This window comes from Hibiscus syriacus, unplaced genomic scaffold (genome assembly GCF_006381635.1).
Source record: "Hibiscus syriacus cultivar Baekdansim isolate YM2019G1 unplaced genomic scaffold, ASM638163v2 tig00112231_pilon, whole genome shotgun sequence".
In the NCBI taxonomy this organism is placed as follows: domain Eukaryota; kingdom Viridiplantae; phylum Streptophyta; class Magnoliopsida; order Malvales; family Malvaceae; genus Hibiscus; species Hibiscus syriacus.
This window is the reverse complement of record NW_024063276.1, coordinates 3,069,623-3,084,151: the sequence shown is the minus strand read 5'-3', so window position 1 is coordinate 3,084,151 and position 14,529 is coordinate 3,069,623. Positions and strand designations below refer to the sequence as shown.

General features: G+C 38.9%; 1 pseudogene; it reads left to right on the top strand.

Moving 5' to 3' along the window:
• The first annotated feature begins 358 nt into the window (after positions 1-358).
• On the top strand, positions 359-1,557 carry LOC120176271 (annotated as a pseudogene).
• The last annotated feature ends 12,972 nt before the right edge of the window (positions 1,558-14,529 follow it).

The following is a 14,529-nucleotide window of genomic DNA, read 5'->3' as shown; positions in this document are numbered from 1 at the left end:
ATTGTTACTATCAAATCCAGAAGAGCATAAGAAGGACGCAGGGAAAGACAAAGATCCTATATTTAAGCAAATAGTAATCTCATGCAAATGCCAACCTATATTGATCTACGTTTGGTGTAATATGTAAAGATGGTTCCAATGCAATTATCTCTCTTCATTGGAGATGATGTGTCCAAGATCATTTGAAGCTCAGCATTGTTTCAACAATTCAGAAGTTGAAAATTAATACATGTAAATGCACCTGCTGTCATCAACTAACCTCATGCAGCTTCACCTGTTTCCATTTACTTCACCTCGTTGGGGCTTTATAGTGATCGATCAGCTCCACATTCTTCTCAACCTTCTTCCATTCTTTGCAGTTGAAGAACTTGTCTTACAATGGCAAGGGAAAGAAAAATTCAGGTTTGTTCGATATGGGTTTTGGTTGCTGGTTTGCTCTTCCAAAACTGCGTCGTTTCTGTGACCTCCACTGGCTTAGGAGAGCAGAAGAACTACTATCCATCTCCAGATCCTCATGCAGGAACTCCTCCCTCTGGTATATATAGTTCATGCATGTTGTCTGATGTTTCAATTTTGTTGTGTTCTAATTGATTCGAGTGCAGGTTCACATGGAACACCAACGCAAGAGCGGTCGACTCCATCGTCACCTTCACTTACTCCTTCAAACGGAAATCCGCCATCGTATGGTGGTGGAAGTCCGCCATCGTACGGCGGTGGAACTCCTCCATCGTATGGCGGTGGAACTCCGCCGACTTATGGAGGTAGCAGTCCACCAACTCCCACTATTGATCCAGGAACTCCAAGCAATCCCACACCTCCGTTCTTTCCTGCTCCAACTCCACCAATAGGTGGTACATGTGAGTAAGTCATTGTGATCACTTCCAAATGTTGCTTTTATCATCATGTTTTTATGAACAATCAATTTAAATTGCAGTTGCGGTTGTGTTACGTTTATCATGATTATAGACATAGCGGACACTATTGCGGTGATTGCGAGTATCGTAATCATTTAATAATGGTTTTAAACGACACCACTATCACTATATATAGGCTATATAATGACCGCTATTCCGATAATGCACCGGTACTTATGATACTAACAACTCATATTTGTTACATTCAGTTTCTGGAGGAGTCACCCCACGCTGATATGGGGTCTGCTTGGTTGGTGGGGCACTTTAGGCAGTGCATTTGGTGTGACCAGCGCTCCCGGTTTCGGAGCCACCATGAGCCTGCCCCAAGCACTGTCAAACACACGTACCGACGGACTCGGGGCGCTTTACTAGGAAGGAACCGCCTCATTTCTCAACTCCATGGTGAACCATAAGTTCCCATTATCGACTCAGCAAGTGAGGGAGAGTTTTGTCTCGGCACTTGGTTCAAACAGTGCTGCTAAAGCTCAGGCTCGTCTCTTCAAGCTCGCCAATGAAGGCCACCTCAAGCCCAGGACCTAAGCAAATACCTTTTCTTGAAGCATTTTATCCACTAGTTTGTGCTACTTAGATTTTATGTTCCTAGTATTTCACCATCTATAATGCTACATCTTTCATTTGGATAGATACTGTTTCCGGACTATATGTTACGTTTATGTTTTCTTATTGTTAAATAAGATTTATTTTGCTTCAATTTCCACCTATTCTACTGGCAAAAGAAACCCTAATTACATGTCCTTCAATGATGTTCGTGGAGCATGCCTGCATGGTGAATTTTTCTTAATCGCTTGAGGTGATTCTTAAATATTATTTGTTTAGAATCATTTTTAACAATTAATAGTGCACATACATCCGGTAAAATTAACTATTCAATCGAACTCAAAACTTTTAAGAAAAACAACAATCTTTATTACTATTTAGGTCGCTTTATGAGTTCGCATGCCTGACAAGTTCAAGAAAGGGAGCGTTTTAAGAATAAATGAGAAGTAAATGTACATTAAATGGCCATAATAGAGAGCTGTGGAACTTGCAGTGCATTTAATATGAGTTGCTTACACAACTAAAAAAGTACTAAGGTTTCAAAATGTTGGGTGCCATTATCATAATACAAAATGTTGGGTGCCATTATCATAATACAAAATGTGGGTCTCCTTATCATAAAAAGGAAATAGATGCTAAAATTGCGACACAAACAAATTTCAAAAGATAAATCTTGAAATCTGTGACATTTACTGGTTTTCCCTAAGAAAACATACTGTAAATATTTTAACCACTCTTACCATATGATGTTAACAGATGCGGCAGCCCAATAAAACTTTCACCAAGGAAACACCTTACATAAAGTTGAAAAAAAATTGGCGATTGATTGGAGGTCCATCTTGAACTAGGACATGTGAAACTTTTTTTTAAAGACGTATTGTCATTAATCGAAAATAGCGTCAGTTACAATGATACACGAGTGATAATCATAAGTAAAGTACACAGTCGAGGATTGGAAGAGACAAACTAAGTCAAAGTGTGAACCGTACCATTAGCAAAACAACGAATGGAGCGATTCCATATCCGAGGTGAGAATCTAGGATGTTTCGGGCTTCGTTAAAGGACATGAAACTAAATACATAATAGCTGTAAGATAACACTCCCTTGAAGCTACCCTTACGTGTAGCTCAGGATTTTTTTTTTGAAATCATGGTTTTCAGCGGTCAACGAACCGGTTATGCTACCTGTTCACTGGTCGAACCGGTCAGACCGGTCGTAAGAACCGGACGACATCATAATTATTTAAAAATTAAATAAAAATATCAAAAATATTTAATAAAAAATCAAAAAAATTTAGGTTGAACCGGTTCACGGTCCGGTCCGGTTCGAGTGGTTCAAAGCTAGTTCGAACGGTTCCTTGCGGTTCACTAGAACCGGTTGAACCGGGGTAGAATGCACCGGACAAGACAGCGGTTCCCGATTGAACCGGCTGATCCGGTTTTCAAAACACTGTTTGAAATAAAACATCCTTCGATTATCGAAGTTTGATAGCATTAACCTTGAATGACATCAAACGCTAGTACATCAGAAATAGAAGCAGGGAAATCATAAGATAAAAACAAAGGCGAAGATAAAGACAAATCAAACTAAGCTAAACGATGAGCAGCCGAATTAGCGGTTTGACGTATGCCATGAATCCGTATGTAGGGATGACCACGCAGTATACTACGACCTGTTGTTAAGTGGAAACCAACGATGGACAAGTCAAGTTGGATATGGTTCAGTTGGTGAACAACGTTCAAAGCATCACTTTCAATAATCATGTTCGTAACTTGAAGATCAATTGCCATATGAATCCCAGCTCGAATGGCAGCAACTTCAACAACGCCAACATCGCAAGGTCCTGAATAAGGCGAAGCATGGCTAGTAACCACCAATCCATATGATATCTAGCAACTACGCCAAATGCCGATCTGCTAGACTTCATTAAACAAGCTGCATCCACGTTAATCTTGAGTGGAATTACCTGGCTTACTTCATTTATCTGCTGGTGCATCCGAGACGGACCTGTTTGTTGAAGGTCAAAAGGGGCACCGAATTCGGTGGATTGAGTACCAAATTCGGTGTATTTAATTTTGTTGGCATGGGATAATTGTAACATTAGTCCCTGTATTTTAGGATATTTAAAATATTAGTCCTTAAGCTTCAACTATAAATACCCTAACCGATTTATCTTCAAAATCATCCCAAATCATTTTTTTCTCCAAATACTAAAGAGTTTAGAGAGTTTTTCTTGTGAGTTGTGAGTGTTTTATAAATACCTATAAATTTCTATCTTTAGTAAAAGATCTGCAGCAGTTTGGAGACGTAGCCATATTTTCCGAACTCCATTATCAATTTCGAGTATTATTTTTCCGCTTTTATTTCGCATTCTCACTAATCTAGTTATAGGAAAATTACTCGTTTATTTCCCAACAACTGATATCAGAGCTTTTGGTGGTTAATTTGGTCAGTTTTTCTGTGAGATTACTATTCACGTGAATAGTAAATTTCATGAATAATAAAATTTGGTCGGCGATACGAGTTTGTCGACGGAGCTGTTCTAATACACGATGGTTTGCAAGAATTGTCAGAAATGATCCAAAAGAAGCCAGATTCGAGTGGGAGCGATATCTACAGACGAGAGGAATGTGAAAATTGAAAAGTTCGATGGTGCAGACTTTGTCTTTTGGAACCAGAAAAATCTATATCAACTTCTCTCAGGAAAGCAACCAGAGGGCATGAAGAATGAAGACTGGGCTCTTCTCGGCAGACAAGCCCTTGGAGTTATCCGACTGACGTTATCCCGCAATGTTGCTTTCAACATAGCAAAGGAAAAGACCACGACGGGTCTTATGGCAGCTCTCTCTAGTATGTTTGAGAAGCCATCGGCCTCAAACAAAGTTCACTTGATGAGGCGATTATTCAATTTGCGGATGACGGAAGGGGAGTCAGTGGCTCAACACCTAATTGAACTCAACACAATCACAACCCAGTTGAGTTCCGTGGAAATTGAATTCGATGATGAAGTTCGAGCTTTAATTCTCTTATCATCTCTATCAGATAGTTTGAATGCTACTGTTACAGCAGTCAACAGCTCGTCGAGAAACAATAAATTAAAATTCGACGATATTCGGGATATGGTATTGAGCGAAGAAATTCGACGGAGAGAATCGGGTGAAGCATCAAGCTCCTCAGCCTTGCACACGGAGTCTAGAGGGAGAACTTCAGGAAAAAATCCAAATCGTGGCAAATCAAAATATAGAAAGGGAAAATCAAGAACGGGAAAGAAAGATTTTAACTATTATAATTGTGGCAAGAAGGGTCACTTTAAAAGAGATTGTCGAGCATCGAAGAAAGATACAGCGCACAAGAATCTGCAAACATGACAGAGGAGATAAGTGATGCCATGATTCTAAGCGTTAACAGTCCGATTGAATCATGGATCTTGGATTCAGGGACATATTTCCACTCCACCTCATGCCAAGAAATCATGAAGAACTATGTCAGTGGTGATTTTGGGAAGGTTAATCTAGCTGATGATGAAACCTTGAAGATCGTCGGAAAAGGAGACATCTGATTAATGTTGCCAAACCAGACCATCTGGAAGCTGAAAGGAGTAAGACATATTCCTGACCTCAAAAGAAATTTAATTTCTGTAGGACAGCTTGATGGAGAAAGATATAGTACAACCTTTTCAGGATGTGAATGGAAAATTACCAAAGGAGCACTCGTCATTGCTCGTGGTAAGAAAACTAGTACTCTCTATGTAACCTCAAACTTGGAGAATATCATTACAGTAGAAGATGCTGATGGAAAATCAAACCTATGGCACCAAAGGCTTGGCCATATGAGCGAGAAAGGGATGAAGACACTTTTTTCAAAAGAGAAGCTGCCAGATTTAAAGAATATAGATGTAAGACTATGTGAGGATTGCATCTTTGGCAAACAAAAGAAAGTCAGTTTTGCAAAGATTGGCAAGACACCCAAGGATGAAAAGTTACAATTGGTTCATACTGATGTATGGGACCATCTCCAGTTCTATCTCTTGCAGGCTCACTATATTATGTCACCTTCATCGATGATTCTACAAAGAAGGTGTGGGTTTATTTTCTGAAGAAGAAATTAGAAGTCTTTGATACCTTCAAAAAATGGAAGGCCATGGTGGAAAATGAGACTATTTGAAAGTCAAGCGGTTGAGGTCGATAATGGAGGAAAGTACAGAAATAGTAGATTCAGAGATTTCTGTGCAAACAATGGGATCAATATGGAGACAACAGTTCCCATGACACCGCAACAGAATGACATAGCAGAGCGCATGAATAAAACTCTGAATGAACGTGCTCGAAGTATAAGGAAACATGTCGTCTTGCCCAAATTTCTATGGGCTGAAGCTATCAACACTGCAACTTACCTGATCAACCGTGGGCCCTCAGTTTCCTTGGATGGTGGAATATCAGAGGATTTTGGAGCAAGAAAGAAATAAACCTTTCATACTTAAGAGTGTTTGGTTGTATTTCTTATGTACACATAAATTCTATTGAGAGAAGTAAACTTGATGCCAAATCCAACAAATGTGTCTTTATTGGTTATGATGGTGATGAGTTCGGTTACCGGTTTTGGGACTATGAAAATTGGAAGATCATCAGAAGCAAAGATGTCATTTTCAATGAGAATGTGATGTACAAAGACAGGTCAACCATAGAATCAAGTAGCTCCAATACCGAAGCTGAAATAAAGGAATTTGTTGAGTTTGAGGAGACTTATAGAAATGATGTTCAGATCAGTTCTGAAGAAATTTAACAAGAACCAGGCACACCAGAACTGAGACGCTCCTCCAGAATTCCTAAACCAACTCAGCGTTATCCGCGTTCTTTGCACTACTTGTTTCTGACTGACAATGATGAACCAGAGTGCTATGATGAAGCAGTGGAGGTAGAGGATTCAGTCAAGTGGGATTCTTCCATGAAAGATGAGATGGACTCGCTTATGTTAAATCAGACGTAAGAATTAGCTGAATTACCACCAGGCAAGAAAGCGCTCCATAACAAGTGGGTGTACAGGATCAAAAAAGAGCACAATGGAAAAAACACTACAAAACAAGATTGGTTGTCAAAGGATTTTAGCAAAAAGAAGGTATTGACTAAATGAAATTTTCTCTCCAGTCGTGAAACTGTCTACAATCAGACTGGTGTTGAAAAATGTAGCTGCAGAGAATCTACATCTTGAGCAGTTAGATGTGAAGATAACTTTCCTTCATAGTGATTTAGAGGAAGAAATCTATATGAGGCAGTCATAAGGCTTCATACAGGCAGATAAGAAAAATATGGTATTCAGGTTGAAGAAGAGCTTGTTTGGTTTAAAACAAGCTCCTAGACAATAGTACAAGAATTTTGATAGTTTCATGAGTAGCAGTGTGATAACTCCGTAAAAAAACCTAATTTCTAGTCTTTTCACTTAAGTTATTGCTCGTCTAGACAAAGTATGCACTGCATTTTTAGTTGCATATAGGTTATATTTAGCTTGTGATGGATAAATTTTGCTTAGGCAAGCTTTATTTAGTTTGACTGATGTTGCTGAGGAGAAAGGGTTGTTTGAGTTGTGTTTGTGCAAGAATCCTACAGAGAAAGAACATTTCAGTCGTGACAATGAAAAGTTGCAAAGGCCAGTGAAACATATGAGAACGTGAGGAGCAAATTTATCTCGCCGAGGTAAGATTTATCTGAGAAAGTCTGAAATAGTATGGCGAAACCGCCTATGTTACACGCCAGCTGGATGACCTACTTCATGTGCAAGCAAGCCTTGATTAATCTGGCAGCCGCCAGCCGTCTTTCCTTTTTTATCTGGGCAATTAATAACGGCTAATAAAAGGAAACTCCCAAAAAGCATGCAAAACCTTAAGGTATTTTCCTTATAAATAGCCAACCGTAACTACCAAAGGAAAGGAGGAAGAAGAAAAATATCTTTACCTAAGGCGTGAGCAAGCAACTACAGTGCTTTCCCACCGTTGACCCACCAACCTTCCTTGGTGTCCTCCATAGCCAGGCGATAGCAGAGCGCTGATTAGGCCTCGAGAGAGGATGATCACCAAGGCAGGCGCGGTGCTGATCAGGATTGTCATGACAGAGCCCCCGATTTTGGGAGTCGTTCTTCCTTTGTTCTTAACTCTTATTTTATTTGGGGTTGTACTAAATTTTAAATTTTGGATGATCTTTGATAGCACCATGAATGCTTTACTTGGTGTTAAACTGTGTTTTGCCTGAACAATATTTTTATGTTTATGAATAATGAATTATATTACGTTAATGACTGTTTTGCTTATTGTTTAAATATTTTGCCTTAACACTGTAAGAGCATCGAGAGATAGCCTTGGGTTTTGGTAAAACAAGTCTTGGCAATATAAGAGCATCGAGAGATAGCCATTTGTCTAGATAGTGATTCTTAGGTTCGAGAGAATTAAGATAGATCAACGTAAGCAAAGGAATGAATCCGGGATAGTGAAGTTCTAACTTGCCTACCTTAGAGATAAGGAGTGAGTTTCAAACGACTAAAAGGGATAAATGCTAGAGTAGGTTAAGACAACGTCTATAGTTAACGCCAAGAGGTATCGCCATAGCAACCGTATAAGAATACCTAGTAAACATGTCGGGCAACTTTAGTGAGTCATAATAATTCATTATGGGCTTAAAATAATTATTGTCAAGACAATGGTTTAGCATCAGTGCTCTGTGACACGTCTGAATATGTGAGGTTATTTGCATTATATTTAGACCAATACTTGTTTTGTTTTGTTTTAACAGTTTGCATATTTACTTTGCCTCAACTAAACTTTTCTGAAATCATTGGATCATTCTTCTTAATTCATTAATATTAGTTCTTAGGATAATACTTAGTAGGACTTAGCTTGTGACATTAGTTCTAGTTGTGGTGAAAATTTATTTCTCATCCAATCCCTGTGGAGACGATACTCACTCACAACTATATTACTTGCATCGATTGTGTATACTTGTACAAATTTGCTTACCTTAGCATATACATTTACAAGCGATCAAGTTTTTGCCGTAGTTGCCGGGGATTGACAACTGACGAAAATTTTTAGCCATAACAAGTTCATTTTGTCACTTTATATTTACTTAGTCTAATGTAGTTTATTGTTTTCTTTTATAGGTTTTTATTATTGCATGACCTTGAGATCTTCTGATAAGCCTTTGGAGCCATTCGACCCTGAAATTGAGTAATCACTCAGACAAAGGTTGCATGCCCAAAGAACTAGAGAACAATTAAATCAATTTCAAATGCAAGATAACATGGGAGAGTTAGGACCCGATGGAGTAAACAATATCCAAGCTGCAAGACCAAGAGCGATACTAGATCTTTTAAACCCGATTCTCGACGATCTCAATCCAGGCATAGTGGCACCTAAAATACAAGCCACTCATTTCGAACTTAAACCGATGATGTTCAATATGTTGAATTCTATTGGACAATTTGGTGGTACACCCAATGAGGATGCTAGGCAGCATGTTCATGTTTTCCTTGAAGTATGCGATTCATTTCGACAACAAGTAGTACATGAAGATGTGCTTAAACTGAAGTTTTTTCCTTATTCCTTACGCGATAGAGCAAGAGCTTGGCTCAGCGGAGTGCATTCCGGTTCAATGAACTCGTGGGTAGATTTATGCAAGAGTTTTCTACTTCGATATAATTCACCCAATATGAATACACAGCTTCGAAACGACATTGCTAGTTTTCGCCAAGGAGATGATGAATCAATGTACGAATGTTGGGATAGGTATAAAAGTCTACTTCGCAAATGTGTTAACCATGGATTTCACAATTGGACATAAGTAGTGAGGTTTTATAATTGAGTCAATACACCAACTCGAATGATGTTCGATGCCTCAGCAAATGGCACTTTACTAGACAAATCACCCGAGGAAGCTTTTGACATCCTCGACAAGATTGCAAATAATGATTACCAATTTCCTAGGGCAAGATTAGGAGCTGGTAGAAAAACATCAGGAGCATATGAATTAGAGGGTAAAGATTCGGTAGAAGCTCAACTTTTGACCATAATCAATATGTTGAAGAATTTGCAACGTCCTAATGAGGTAAGAGAATTCAAGGCAACCAATAATGTGTGCCTATTCTGTCATGACAACCATCATGAGAGTGAATGTCCATAAAACCATGAGTAAACCAATTTTGTGGGGAACTACAATCGGAACAATAATAACCCTTATTCGAACACTTATAATCCTGGTTGGAGACAACACCCAAATTTTTCATGGAATAATCAAGGAAGCATCATCAATCAAGCTACAAATTATAGGCCACATCAAAATAATCTTGATCATCTGCATTTTCAGAATCAACACCATCAGCAGCCCTGGCAAAATAATAAAGGTATAGCTTATTCCTCTAATAATAATCTGAATACTAACTCGTTGGAGTTATCATTGTAGGAATTCATGGCCTCGACAAAAGATTTCATGGCTTCCACGAAGACCTTGATGCATGAACATTCAACAACAATTAAATATCAAGGAAATTTGTTACAATGCCAAACAACACTTTTGCAAAGCCATAGTTCATCTCTCAAAGTGCTAGAGAATCAAGTGGGACAAATTACTACGACATTACATTCTCGCCCACATGGAAATCTCCCTAGTGATACTAAAGTCACTAAGCATCTTGGGAAGGAACAATGCAATGTACTCACACTGAGGAATGGAAAACAAGTCAACCAAGATGACAAGTTTGGGGGAGAACACCTGAACAATTCTCACCAAGGTGTAACACTACCGATGATCAATATGATGATGTTGGACGAGAAGAATTTACCGAAGAAAAGGAAAGAAGTGAAGGCTCAGAAAAAAAACATCAACAAGATAGTAAGAAATTCATGGTCAAGGCCAGCGATTTCTCAGCCCATCAACAGTCGATGTGAGGCCTCCACCACCGTTCCCTCAACGGTTGAAGAAACATGATGATGATATCCAATTAAAAAAATTTGTTGATGTTCTAGATCAATTGTGTATTAATGTGCCCTTATTGGAAGCAATCGAGCAAATTCCTTCCTATTCCAAGTTTCATAAGGACATAGTTACAAAGAAATGAAAAATAGAACGTGTCGCCACAGTAACAGAAATCTGTTCTGCAGTAAGCAAACTCCCACCAAAGCAAAAAGATCCTGGAAGCTTTATAATACCATGTTACATTAGTAATGACTTCATAGGGCGATCTCTTGTTGATTTGGGATCAAGTGTAAACTTGATAACAAAATCCATATTTATGAAACTCGAGGGATATCATGCCCAACCCACCTCAGTCATCCTACAACTGGCTGATCGGTCTTATGTGCGACCCGACAGTAGAATAGAAGATGTCTTAGTGAAGGTAGACAAATTTGTATTTCCAGTCGATTTTCTTATCCTGGATTACGAAGCTGATGAAAATGCACCAATCATTCTGGGACGTCCCTTCTTAGCCACCAGGAGAATCCTCATAGATTGTGAAAAAGGAGAATTTACCATGAGAGTAGGCGAGCAATGCATCACGATCAGTGCATTCAACTCCATGAAATACGTGGGCAATTCAGAGGAATGCCAATACATTACTGAAATTGAAGAAAAGACAATCCTTGGACGAGGTGAATCCCTAAGGCTCGATGAGTACAACACTTTGTACCAAGAACCTACAACCAAGATGCATGGAGTAGAAAACTTTGGCCCAGACGAATTATTTTTAGAAGGCGATTCTGACAATCATGGCCCTGACAATGGAAATTTGAACACTGAACGCCCTGAAATTGAGGTTAATGCAAGATACGAAACAAAGACAAGGGATCAATCGAGACTTCTTCATAACAGATCAGGTATGAAATTTGAACCCTTAGATTATGATAAAGTTAAGTCTCAAGAGTCAACTTCACAACATGCCTCGAAATTGAAACTTAAAACTTTGCCATCACATTTGAAGTATGCTTATCTAGGAACTGATAAAACCCTACTAGTGATAATTTCTGCCAACCTAACCTCCGAACAGGAGAATAGTTTGTTGAATGTCTTGTCACAGCACAGGAAAGCTATAGGATTGACGATGGAAGATTTGAAGGGAATCAGTCCGACCATATGCATGCACAAAATCAATCTCGAAGATAGCCACAACACTTCAGTGGAACCTCAAAGACGGCTCAACCCAATCATGAAGATGGTAGTCATGAAGGAAATAATAAAATGGGTGGATGCGAGAGTAATTTATCCTATATCCAATAGCTCACGGGTGAGCCTAGTGCAGTGTGTGCCAAAGAAAGGCGTTGTGATCGTGATTAAAAGCGAACATGATGAGCTCCTCACCACTAGAACAATCATGGGATGGCGCATATGCATAGACTAGAGGAGGCTCATCAAAGCCACAAAGAAGGATCATTTTCCCCTTCCTTTTATCGATCAAATGTTGGATAGATTAGTGGGAAAAGCATTTTACTACTTTCTCGATGGATACTCGGGATATAACCAAAATACCATAGAACCCGATGACCAAGAAAAAATAACTTTCATGTGCCCGTATGGTATATATGCATTTCGACGAATGCCATTTGCACTGTGTAACGCTCCGGCTACATTCCAAAAATGCATGATGGCAATCTTTTCAGATATGGTGGAAGAATGCATGGAAATATTTATGGAAGATTTCTCTGTCTTGGGTGATGATTTTGACTGTTGTCTCGACAATTTATATAACGTGTTGAAAAGATGTGAAGAAGCCAACCTGGTGCTAAATTGGGAGAAATGCCATTTTATGGTTATTGAAGGAATAGTAATAGGTCACAAAATTTCTTGCCAAGGCATTGAAGTCGATAAAGCCAAGGTGGATGCAATCGTAAATCTTCCCCCACCCACCAACTTGCGAGGTGTACGCAGTTTCCTTGGACATGCAGGCTTCTACAGGCGGTTCATAAAAGATTTTTCTCAAATCTCTAAACCCTTATGTCTTTTGCTTTAACAAAATCATCCATTTGAATTTACTAATGATTGTTTGAATGCTTTCAAAGATTTGAAGAAAAAGCTTTCGACAACACCAATCGTTGTCCCACCAGATTGGAATGAACCATTTAAACTCACGTGTGACGCTAGTGACTATGCGGTCAGAGCAGTGCTAGGGCAACAAAAAAGTAAAATCTTTCATGTCATATATTATGCAAGCCGAACCCTTAATGATACACAAGTAAACTATACCACTACTGAAAAAGAACTCTTAGCAGTAATATTCGCATTCGATAAGTTTAGGCCATACCTAATAGGCACTAAGGTAATTATGCATACAGATCACTCTGCCATTAAATATCTGATTAATAAAAAAGATGCAAAGCCTAGACTAATTCGATGGATATTACTATTGTAAGAATTTGATTTAGAGATCAAGGACAGAAAAGGTATAGAAAATCAAGTGGCAGACCATTTGTCTAGGCTAGATAATAAACTTGATTGTCCTGACATCACAAAAATTAAAGAGGATTTCCCCGATGAGAAAATATTATTTGTCACGATTACGTCGTGGTATACTGACATTGTTAATTTTCTTATTAATGGTATTGTTCCTCTTAATTTATCTAGCCAGCGCAGACGGAAGTTTTGACATGATGTGCGACATTACTACTGGGATGAACCGTTTCTATTCAAGCAATGCGGAGACCAAATAATCCGAAGATGCATTCCAGAAGAAGAGCAGCAAGATATTCTACACTAATGCCACTCATCACCATATGAAGGACATTTTGGTGGGATGAGAACAGCAGCAAAAGTGCTTCAGTCTGGATTTTACTGGCCAACCCTATTCAAAGATGCACATGAATTCTACAAGTCATGTGATAGATGCCAACGAACAGGAAATATCTAAAAATGGCATGAGATGCCGTGGAAAATATTCTGGAAATTGAACTCTTCGACGTATAGGGAATATATTTCATGAGACCCTTTCCCACATTATACGAAGATTTGTACATTCTCATCGCAGTAGATTATGTATCAAAATGGGTTGAAGCCATCACAACACCTAAGAATGATTCTAAGACGGTGTTAAAATTTTTGCACAAAAATATATTCACCCGCTTTGGAACACCACGACCTATCATTAGCGATGAAGGCACACATTTTGACAATAAATTGATTGCCAAGGCATTGAAAAGATATGGAGTAAGCTATAAGATCGCTATGGCATATGACCCTCAGATGAATGGACAAGCTAAAGTATCTAACTAGGAAATCAAGTAGATCCTTAAAAAAGTGGTCAACCCAAGTAGAAAGGACTGGTCACCAAAGCTAGATGAAGCACTATGGGCTTATCGCACAACATTCAAGACATCATTGGGAATGTCCCTGTTCAAGCTGGTCCATGGAAAAGAATGTCATCTACCGGTCGAACTTGAACATAAAGCCTACTGGGCCATAAAAAAGATAAACATGGACGCTCAGCTTGCTGGAGAAAGAAGACTCTTGGAACTGAACGAAATGGATGAATTCAGAGCACACGCATACAATAATACCCGCCTTTACAAGGAGAAAACAAAACGATGACATGAGAGAAAAATATTGCCAAGACAATTTTATTCTCGACAACAAGTACTGCTCTATAATTCACGCCTTAAGCTATTCACAGGCAAGCTAAAATCGTGATGGTTAGGACCGTTTATCTTTCACCAAGTCCATGACAGTGGAGCTATTGAAATCCAAAACCAAAACGATGGTTCTATCTTCAAGGTGAACGGGAAGAGACTCAAGGAGTACAAAAGAGCCCCAGTTATGCGCGACAAATTGGTATTGTTGGCACATGATGCCCAAGAATCTACTTTACTTAATTGAGCAAATATTCGTTGCATAGGCAACAAAAATCTGAATTCTGTACATAAATAAGTAAAGTTATTTTCAGCTTTCATTATCCATTTAATTTTAATTTTTTTATGCATGCAAGCTCGGAAGACGTGGCAGCATGGGGAGTTGAAGCATGCATGGAAAAGAAAAAGGATGAACTAGGTACAAGGTTTTGGTGGCAGAATAATGAGGGAAATAAATCTTTT